Source organism: Thermobia domestica, chromosome 5, assembly GCF_964235325.1.
Source record: "Thermobia domestica chromosome 5, izTheDome1.hap1.1, whole genome shotgun sequence".
Lineage (NCBI taxonomy): Eukaryota > Metazoa > Arthropoda > Insecta > Zygentoma > Lepismatidae > Thermobia > Thermobia domestica.
This window is the reverse complement of record NC_137458.1, coordinates 320,285,319-320,295,923: the sequence shown is the minus strand read 5'-3', so window position 1 is coordinate 320,295,923 and position 10,605 is coordinate 320,285,319. Positions and strand designations below refer to the sequence as shown.

The 10,605-nt window shown below is 36.2% G+C and overlaps 1 long non-coding RNA gene across 1 annotated transcript in view; it reads left to right on the top strand.

Moving 5' to 3' along the window:
* Window positions 1-465: 465 nt before the first annotated feature.
* The window catches only part of LOC145684966 (uncharacterized), an 87,846-nt gene continuing 77,706 nt past the window's right edge, over window positions 466-10,605 (top strand). Inside the window, exon 1 of the long non-coding RNA XR_014131440.1 lies at window positions 466-863. This is a non-coding gene — a long non-coding RNA (uncharacterized LOC145684966). The remainder of the gene's footprint in view (window positions 864-10,605) is intronic.

Below are 10,605 nucleotides of genomic sequence, written 5' to 3'. Positions count from 1 at the left end.
TACTACGCCATCCTTCACAACGGATTTTCTTTTAAAATAAACCAGCCACTAACACAGGGAGTTTCTAATTTTTAAATTTTCAAAGAAGAGAAAAGAAAAAGATTTTTGTTGGGAGTTGTTTAAAAGCACTCAGGGAAGTTAGTTGGTGCAAGATCTTAGTGGTGCAAAGACCCACATAACTCAAGATTCCTACATTCCGTTCACATATTTTTTTGTGTGTATAAAGAGAAAAATCAGAATGTGTGGCTAAGTGCATAATAGTGGTGCTTTGCTAGGATAACCCGCGTGACAAAATAAATGACAGTTACTCGCTCCAGAACCATTTATATGTATAAAATCTAGATTTACTTACGTACATAAAACTATATATATATATATATATATATATATATATATATATATATATATATATATATATATATATATATATATATATATCGTTCGAAATTTTTTTAAACATTTTTTTAATATGGTTAAACGACGTAGTAAGCGGCAAAGTTACATTCCCGCTCCATAGTGGTGACAAAAATTCTTAGATTAGTGCCTGATGGAGAATCTCAGTGAAGGCGTGCGTAAAAATTCAATATTTATAAAAGAGAGAAAGATTAGATGACCAGTAGGAGATACCAGTAGTGGGGAAAACCTTCCAAGAATCCTCGTCTCGAGAGGAGGTAGCTTGAGGATCAGAAAAGACTCATCTGCCAGAAATGCAGCCGTCGGGTTATGAAGGAAGGACTTCCATGATCCACGGTGTAGTGTATAGCAGGAACTACATCGCGTGCAGTGTAGTGTGGTGGCTTCGCATCACTGAGGTAATTACATCTATAGTGGACGATCCAAAGATGCAAGGCAACGGCGAAAAGGTAGGAGAAGTTTTAAACATTTTTCTCCCTTGTTACGATTCAAAGCCGGAGTACTTTGGCCGATCCCATCCTCTCATCTATAAACTCTGTGTAGCATCAGGTCGGAATAATCATCAATATTCCAATTTTCTGTCGTTGGACGGAAGGAACGATTTATAAACTTTATTTTTTTTAAAATTTACATACCATAGCCAGGATGAGTTTTCTACATTATTTTTATTTTATTATCATGACCATGCAAAATATAATTGGAATTTCTGCTATGATTAATTAACGTTATGTAATATATTTAGAAATGGAATTATATCTTAGTGTAAAAAAAAGTTAACAAACAAGGGTTTCAGATCTCAGTTCAGCATTTACAACCTTTTTTTTTTTTTGTTGTTGTTGTTGTTGTAACATAAATTTATCAATTATACTGGTATTCGTTTAATACTGGTAATGCAGTGTTGTAGAGATATCAATTTTAAATCATTGAATAGGCATTATTTGCAAGGAGAAAAGTTCTTTTTTTTAAGTATGTGGTTGTAAGCTTACTGTTCCTAAAATATGAGAAATGTGTCAACAATATATAGCTAGGTCATATAAACTATGAATACGAGTAGTGTTTAATGAAAAGAACATGTAGTTAGAAGTTATGTGCAACTGTATGTAGTTCATCTAGACCGAGTGATAGAGAGTAAATAAAGGAAATGAAATATATATATATTGCGGCATCAAACTATGAATTAACGTGACTCAAATTCGATTAGTTTAGATGAGGAATATTAGGCTTAGGCGTATCCCCGCAAAGGAAATATTTAGAAATACAGATATTCCCCAGCCTAATTATCGTTATTAAGAAATATTTACAAGAAACGTATCTATAAATTCAAATGTCGACATTCCCTGGAGTACTTGGCCAAATACTCGTTTAACCTCCTTAATTACCACCATGAATATTTGTTTAAAAATATATATATATATTCTGTGTATATGTAAATGTGTATGAAAATACCATATACAGTGAAACCTGTCAACTTGGCCACCTCTCTAAGTTGGCCACCTGCTTAACTTGGCCTAGTTCGTCTTGAACCTGCATTTTCCCATAAGACATTCGTTATTTACTACTCTATAAGTTGGCCACCTGTCTATCTTGGAAGTTGGCCACACTGAAGCAATGTTTACCCTATGATGGTAATGATAAATTTACCTGCGTATCTTGGCCACGAAAAAACACAGTTTTGTTATTTTTCCTAACTCTTTCGAAGAGGCAGATGTTCTGTATTTATGACTGGACACAAAGAAGAATAGATTCGCACGATTTGTTCTTGGAGGTCAATGACCAGAACACTACCCTCATAAAAGGGTGGTGAAGGAAGATGTGAATAAGAAAAAGCACGTACAGGAATTCAGGAAATGGTTGTACATATTTGTTTACCCTGTCTGTTTTGGTAAAACCATTAGCTATATCGGCTCCTTTCATTAGTGGGAAGCTTTAGTAATTCCGGAAAATTCTCAAGGTTAAAGCTCAACTGTCATTTATTGGCACCTGACTGCATGTCATAAGATAGCGGAGGTTTCGAGATATGAATTCCCTCAAGATTTTCTCAAAACATTTTTTGCTCCGAGGGAAACATTCTAGTTCATTAACAAGAGGTAGTTAACTACAATATTAGAATGTGCATATCTGCCAAAAAGAATAAAGCAAATATGTCTAGAATGAACCACCATTCAGTAACAACTAAAAAGAAGTCATATAAATTGCATATGAATTTCTCAATTTATAACTTAGCTTTTCTTGTTTTCAATCTGAATAACTCAGTGTGCTATAATATCAATTTCAATAAACTGCGTACATACACTTTTATTTCATGGTTGTTTGTATTATTGTGTTTTCAATCCGAATAATCCAATGTACCAGACTAGTTTTCAGGAAGAGAAAGGTATGCATATATATTAAACATACTATCAAGAGCGCCGATCCTGGGGGGACCGAGGGGGCCCGGGCTCCCCAAAGCTCATGTGGCCCTTATTTTATTTATGAGTATACAATATTTGGTATAATTTGAGTGCAATTTGTCTTAAAATCTTCATATATATACCTTCTGCATCTAAATGGGCCTCCCCAAATTTACAGAGAAACGGCGCTCTTGCATACTATAAAGTAATATTTTCTAGTACTGTATATTTTTGATTACTCTATATACATTATTTATAAGTAGCTGTCGTGCCACTGCTTATTAAAATTTTACAATCAAGTAATACTAGAAATCCTATTCTAAAAATACACAAATCACACTTATTTTCTGTAAATTGGCCACCTGTCTAAGTTGGCCACTTTTCGGTGGAACCGATGGTGGCCAACATAGACAGGTTTCACTGTATTATTATTGTTATAGAAATAATTGATATCATTAAATGTCTTGTCTTGAGGTGATTTATTTTTTTTTTAATGCTGAATATGTGTATAAATTTGCTTATATGATTATTATGTAAACCAATGCATAAACAATAAGGTTTCAGAAGTGCACGTCTGTCCTATCTTCCTTTCTATATTTTTTTTCTGATTGTTCTAATCTTGCTAGCAAGTCAAAACCTATTTATTTTTCTAAATTCAAAATTACATAATTATCTCTCGTTAATTCACCTCTTTCTACTTTCATCAATTTCTTTTCATGGTTCTCCTTGATAAATATAATATGTGTTTCATGAGTACTTTTATATTCGCTAAAACGATTATTTTGCTATTGTCTTAAGTTAACAAATCATAAAAACAGAGAATTTATTTCAATTTTTCTATGTAACTGTTCTAAAGTGTCAAAATAATTTTGTTCTAGAAGTGCTCCGATTTTGTAGTATGTTATGAAGAGAATAACAAAAATAGTAAAACGATAAACAGGAGACCGAAATCCTTCAGATTTCGTGAATAGTACCCAATTTAGCATCAGTATAGAAGAATCTGGTTACTGAAATATCCTTATTTGAAGGAATTGAGAACATTTGTTTAATTCTTTTTTTTAATCTATTATTATTTTTTTTTAGAAATCCATGTCATTGTTATTTTGTTAACTAATTATGATTCTTTTAATTCATTTTTATACTCTTAAAAATAAATTTTATCACTGTTACCTAAATTTCATGTAACTGTTGTCATTTGATGCATTGCCCTTTTAACTTTCTACCCTCTCCAAACTTTGATAGATCATTTTTGTAATTGTTGCACCAACATACTGAGAGACAAGCTGAGCTGACCGTTTTCAGGCTTAACAATCTAAATTATTATTATTATTATTATTATTATTATTCACTTGCTGCATGTGGGATAGTCAGCACAGCCCGTCTCTTGAGTACGAAACTAGTATGTTATGTTTCTTTCAGCTTTGCAGCATGTGGATATTCTGCGAAATTAACCGGCGATTTCTATACCTAAACTTTCGTAATAACTACGCGCCTACTTTTTCCTAGCGCCCTGGTTACACCGTTTTGGGGAAAAAGTAGAGTAAATATTAGTTAATAGTAACACTTTTACTCTCTCTTTTATCTTTCGGCGAACAATAATCAATTTTAAACTTGGAGACCTGGAGTTCGAGCCCCGTGGCATTAACTTCAGCTCTCCATGAGCTACGTGCATCTCGGTATGATAATTTACGCATCCATTCTCAGGAATTGAAATCAAATTTATCCCATCATAAATTTGATTCCCCTATAATAGTCTCTTTTTTTACAAACTATAACATGGTGATGAACTATAATATGGTAGGATCGGGTCCCCCCTAACTTCAGCCGCCCCCTCCCTACATTTTTGGGCTGGCTACCGGCCTGGTGGATAGTACTGTGAATAATAAAGAGATAGCAAGTAAGATAATAAATCATATAAGAAGGTAAAAGAAACAAACAGGCACATCAGGTCTACATTGTGTAAAACAAGAAATCTACAAAAAGAATGAAGACAAATGAGTGCCATATTTGTTCAATTTGTGTTTTAGATAAAGTGAAATCCATAAAAGATGGAAATACTCAAATTTAATAATTTTTAAGAAATCAGATGATGAAAAGAACAGGGCCGTGCCGTGTGTGGGGGCGAGCGGGGCGAAGTAAGGGGCTAAAAATTCGGGAGAAAAAAGGGAAAAGATAGGAAAAATTGCTTGGGATATATGTATGGGGGCGCCGTCGTATACTCTCGCCCCGGGCGCTGATTTTCCACTGCACAGCCCTGGAAAAGAATCACATTTCCAAATCAAACAAACCTATATGTCTGCTAAAGACAGGATCCGGTAAGGATGTATAATGATTTTGAAAACAGTCTTACACATTTATTTTTGAACGAATTCAAAAATTTATTACTCATTAATGTTACACTTCCATTTGAAAATAGAATTGAATGTGGAATCTTTTCTTTTCCATGACTATGCATTTTAGGCTAAAGGGGGACGGATGATTAAGGCACGTCAATGATGATGAAAGAATTGGTAGAATTATGATGTGGGAGGAAACGGCACTAACTCGAGAAAACCCACGGACACGATGTTGTCCACCACAAACTTACTTGCCTGAGAATATTGAATCAGAGACCTCACACACCAGAGGTAAGCGCCCTACCACTGAGCTACCATGCCCCTTCGTCATTGCCATTTTAGATTACCCATTGAAACATAAGAGAAAATATATTTAGCTGCTCAAAATTACATCAGTTAGGCGACGTCCATTTCTGTCGAGGCATTCTTGTAGAAGACTGGTGAAACTGTCCACATATCTTCTAAACATGGCACGCGGAACTCTTTCAATTTGTAGCGTTATGGTATTCGAACGGCTTCAATTGTGTGTGGTTTGTTTATTTAAACTTTGGTTACTAAAGTAGCCTCATAAAAATAGTAACAAGATGATAAGTCTGGTGATCGAGGAGACCGCTCGACATCCCCAGGTTGTAGAAATTAGGCGTCCAAGAAAATATCTCCAAAAGTGATAGTTACTCTTAATGTACGGCAAGTGGCCCTATCTTACTCTGTTGAAACTACGCTCTGTTGAGATTAATGCGAGGTCTTCTTAATTCTGGCAGAAAATAATCACGCAAAATGGCAAGGTTGCGATATGTTTTACTAGACACTTCGTCCCTTTTCAAGAAAGAAATATATATATATATAAGGCTCAATAATGCAGGTTCGAGATAAGCCACATCAAACAGTTAATTTAATGCAGTGCAGAGGTTTTTGATGAAGTTCTTGTAGATTTTCTAATGCCCAGCACCGGAAATTCTGTTTATCACCTCTAATAAACGGAAGTAGTTTCTTCACTCACGATCAAAACGATGTTGTTTATCAGCAATCCTAAGATTCTTTCTGCGAACCTATGTCGTCTGATAAAGTCGTTTTGATGCAGTTCCTGAACAATCATTAATTTATAGGATAGAAATGGAGGTCCAAGTATAAGAATCTGCAAGAGCGAAAGCGTGACGCACCGGCGTACTACGAGGGTTGGCTTCCAACGTTTGTGCACCTTTTCAATGTTTCCTGGGGTCCGTATAGTTAGATCACTTCCCCGTGCAGTCCCTGATCTTAGAGATTCTGTCGTTTGAAAGTATTTAATCAGTTCATAATAGTAATTTCCGCCTTCCCCTGATCTGAGGCTTAATAAAAGAAAAAAACCTACGAAAATAAGAGTAGAGAGAGAGAGAGAGAACAAGTCTACAAGAGGCAGTCGAGTCTACCATTAATGAGACCTTATGCAATGGCAAAAGCAGCGGGAAGTGGAAAGCAAATAAATAAATAAATAAATAAAACTGAATATGCATAGGCTATATCCCTCACTGAGGTACACTAGAACATTCTTTCTGATAGAATACTCAGATAAGACAACAATTGAAAAACCACAAAGTGATTTTTTAACATTCTGTATAACACGGAGGGAACCGTTTTAGATTTGAGTGCTACTTTTCCTTTAGAAAATAATTAGCAATCGTCTTACTTAATCATTAGCCCGCTAGAGGGAGTCTTAAAACGATAACAGTGATCGATACAGAATATATTATGATACAGACCTCTGAGGGGTATTTCTCATGGCCCTGCAGGTCAACTAATAGATCGGGGTTGACACGTTGTCCACCCATGCTGTATGCAGTTGATGTGTTGACCTCCTCTGCTATATACGGTTGACGCGTTGGCTACCGTTATTATATGCGGTTGTCGCGTTGATCACCCTTTATGTATACGGTTGATGCGTTGGTCATCCCACCTCTAGGCGGTTAACGCGTTGGCCACTCCTGCTTTATAAGTATGCATATTATACAAAAGTTTTAATAAAAATGTTATTTTTGAGGTGTAAAAATATGGACGATTCTTTGCAATACTTCTCAGGAAGGTGCGAACAGCCATTGGAAGTGGAGGCACTTGTAAAACTAAAATGAAACTCATTAATATTTAGATCGAAGCAAAATTTATAGACGTAATTAACTTTAACATTTATCAATCCAAGAAAGAAAAGGGCCAAAAAATTCTCTTTACATATAGCGTTCGGTAAAAAAGTGAAAATTTGTTGCTCAAAGGAAGAAATATTTGCAATTCTGAAAGGTTTTCAAATACTTAAAAAAAGTTTTAAATTAAAAAAAACAGTAAAAAAGGAAAGAAAGAAAGCACCCGTCCATCAGGTTTACTATCAATGAATATTCAATTGGGCAAGAAAGTGTTTTTGTAGTCGATAGAAGATCGTATGGTTGTCCTAATTGCTCTGATGGCCTCACTGAGCTCATAATAAGGTTTCATGATGACAAGCCCACACGGCGGCGACATCTAACACAACACACAGGGATCGAAACGCTTAATTATTAATGGCGGCAACTGTGCGCTCATTAAACTCCGTCCAGACAGCAGAACAACCAAAATAACTTAGGCTAGACAAGCACAGCGGCTACTCTTAAATACGCCTTCACTCTTCAGTTAATAGGGATCATGAGTTCGTTTCGCGGGTACGGTGGGTCAAATAGTGACGGTGTTGTGGTCGTTCTGAGGCATTAGGGTGAAAAAATGAATGAAATGAAATCTTCCATCCACGGTTATGCCGGGTAGTCTAAAGGAGACAGCGATGATGAGAAATGAAGGAAATGGTGGAATGAAGAAAGTGGGAGGAAACGGGAGAGCCCCGAGAAAAGTTACGCACACGGTGTTGTCCACCACAAAGTTCACTTTGCGCGAGCTGGGATCGAACCAGGGACCCCATGCAACCAGAGGTGAACGTTCTACCATTTTCTTTTAACTTCTTGAGTTATTTTCTACTTCAACTACATTTCAGGACTACTAGACACGACAGGGACACGAACACAGAAACATCGAGGACAGTTAAAATTTCACCCTTGCTATTCAGAGGGACTCGAAACCCCAAAGAGCTTTACCTCACGATCATCAGCCTAAGGCCCCAGACCGCTAGGCTACACCCACCAGCTAGGGATCGAACCAGGGACCCCATGCAGCAGAGGTGAACGCTCTACCACTGAGCCACGCGTTAGGGCGACGATCGGAGTTCGAATCCCTCTGCAGGGCAAAGGATCTTTGACTGTTTTCGGTTTATATATGTTTCTGTCCTTGTCTCGTCGTTCACGAGAAATGTTCTTTAAGTTCGAGACGCGACAAGTTTTATGAGTCTCATGGCCCAACACTAGTTCATCCAAGTTTTAGACCTCAAACACTGTCTTAGTGTTGTATGATTTATAGTATAAGAAATATAAATTAATAAAGGGATTTCAGAAACACTATGAAAACATTTATCAATATTTTAAGACAGGGAAGTCATTACACAATATAGTTTAATAATAAAATTGGTTTAAATGCTGTTAGATCTCACACTTCACTGATCTCTCGTGATGCAAGGTGGATCACTAGGTGTTCTCGGTGCTATGATAAAAACTGCTTGAATAATGCGGCATTGCCAGGTATTGTCATGTGTTTACTGGTGCCAGATAATAAAGGAAGTAATCATGAAATTCTGCTTGAATACTTACTGAAGAAATTAGTTTTTGACCCTTACCGCAATTCACAGCTAAGTTCCGCTTCTAGAACTACAACGCAAGAATCCAGGAATTAAACGTACAAATTTGGCAACAAAGCATTATGGCATTCTGAGCAAGTTTCTTCTCAAAATCTATTTCCTTAAATGTAAATTAATATTTAAATAAAATGTGAAACATAACACAAAAAACGGTCAAACAATATATCTAGTTTGTAATAAGATCGTTGCTTCAAAGTACTTTACACATTCAAATAAATATTTCATAAATTTGAGCACTTCTTGTAATATCTAATATTAAGTGCCATCTTGTGTGCTCATTGTAAAACGAATCAAATATTTTCTTTTATTTGTTATTCTTTTCGATATCAGAAGACACAACCAAATGAATCAGTGTCTTGTATTGTAGCTGAAACATATGTTTATCTTATAGCACAATATTTAAAATATGTAACGTTTCATTGCGCAGTAGTTAAGGGAACGAGCTGAAATATGTACTGACTTCCGGGTAAGAAAAAAAATCATAGTATAAATTTCTACATTAATTTACAAAATGAGACGACCTTATTTCTCGTCTCATTTCGTAGGCAGAACTAGTAGTAATCAAAAGTGACAAAAATAACAACACGAAAGTTTTTTTTTTTAAATGACAGAGCGCTCTCTTTTTGCATGGAGAGTCTCTAGTTCGATCCCAGATTATATAAGTTTGTGGACAATCGTGATTGTGGTTTTTCTCCGGATTCTTCCAACTCCCCTTCCCCCCGCTCGTTGATCATCGTAAAGGGCATACCGCGTTGGATGTTACGTTTTTGATGAATGAAAGACAGAAGCACAGGGCTCATCATTACCCATCCGCCATAAGTATATTACTAAGAAATGACCGTATTCAAGAAGGATTCCTGTAATTCAGCCACTGCCTTATTTCAACAAGCGGCGAACGTATGCGTGTTTCCGAGTTCGTTTCCAGCTGAGGGTACTTGACTCGGATACAAACAAGAGTGCTGACTCATTATAACTTTCAGCAGTAATATGGGGAACATGCGATATTTAGAAGGTTCTCTCATGTTAGTGACGTGTAGATATCACGACATTTAATAAAACCACGTTTGAAGGCAAGGTAAATCCAATCTCTATAGACACCGATGTCACCCTATCATAGCGATAAGTTTTTAATTCACTGATTGTTCCAACAGGAATAATTTGTTGGGGAGTTGGATTTATTTCCTACCCTAGATAGTTTCGAACGACCCATCCTGCTTAGAATGAAAAGGGTTAAACGGAAGGGACAAGATGTTTGATCAAAAAAAAAAAAAAATCGTTATCTATGCAAAAAAAAAAAAAAGAGAGAGAGAGAGAGAGAACTAATATAAATTCAACACAGTTTACTGTACAGTACATACTGATGCACTGCAATTAACAGGTAAGTCAAGGATGTTATAAACAGAGGATCTGCTCATATGTATGTTCATCCTATTAAATCGATGAAGCCAAAAAACAACCGAGCATCGACACGTCTGATTGGCTATTTTCGTTTCTGCCATCGTGTGATTGGCTACTTTCGTTTCCGTCATGATTGTTGGCTCAAAACATTGCGATCCTATTGGGCAGAGTGGCCAGAGTAAGGGTGGCGAAACTGTGACGTATGGCTTCAAGATTTTGTTGTAAAGGCAGATCCTCTATTTTATAAGATCCTTGGTATAAAGGAATATTAACAACATGTAGATGCATTTCACACAACAATCCACAGACAGGTTTTACAGTAAAATGC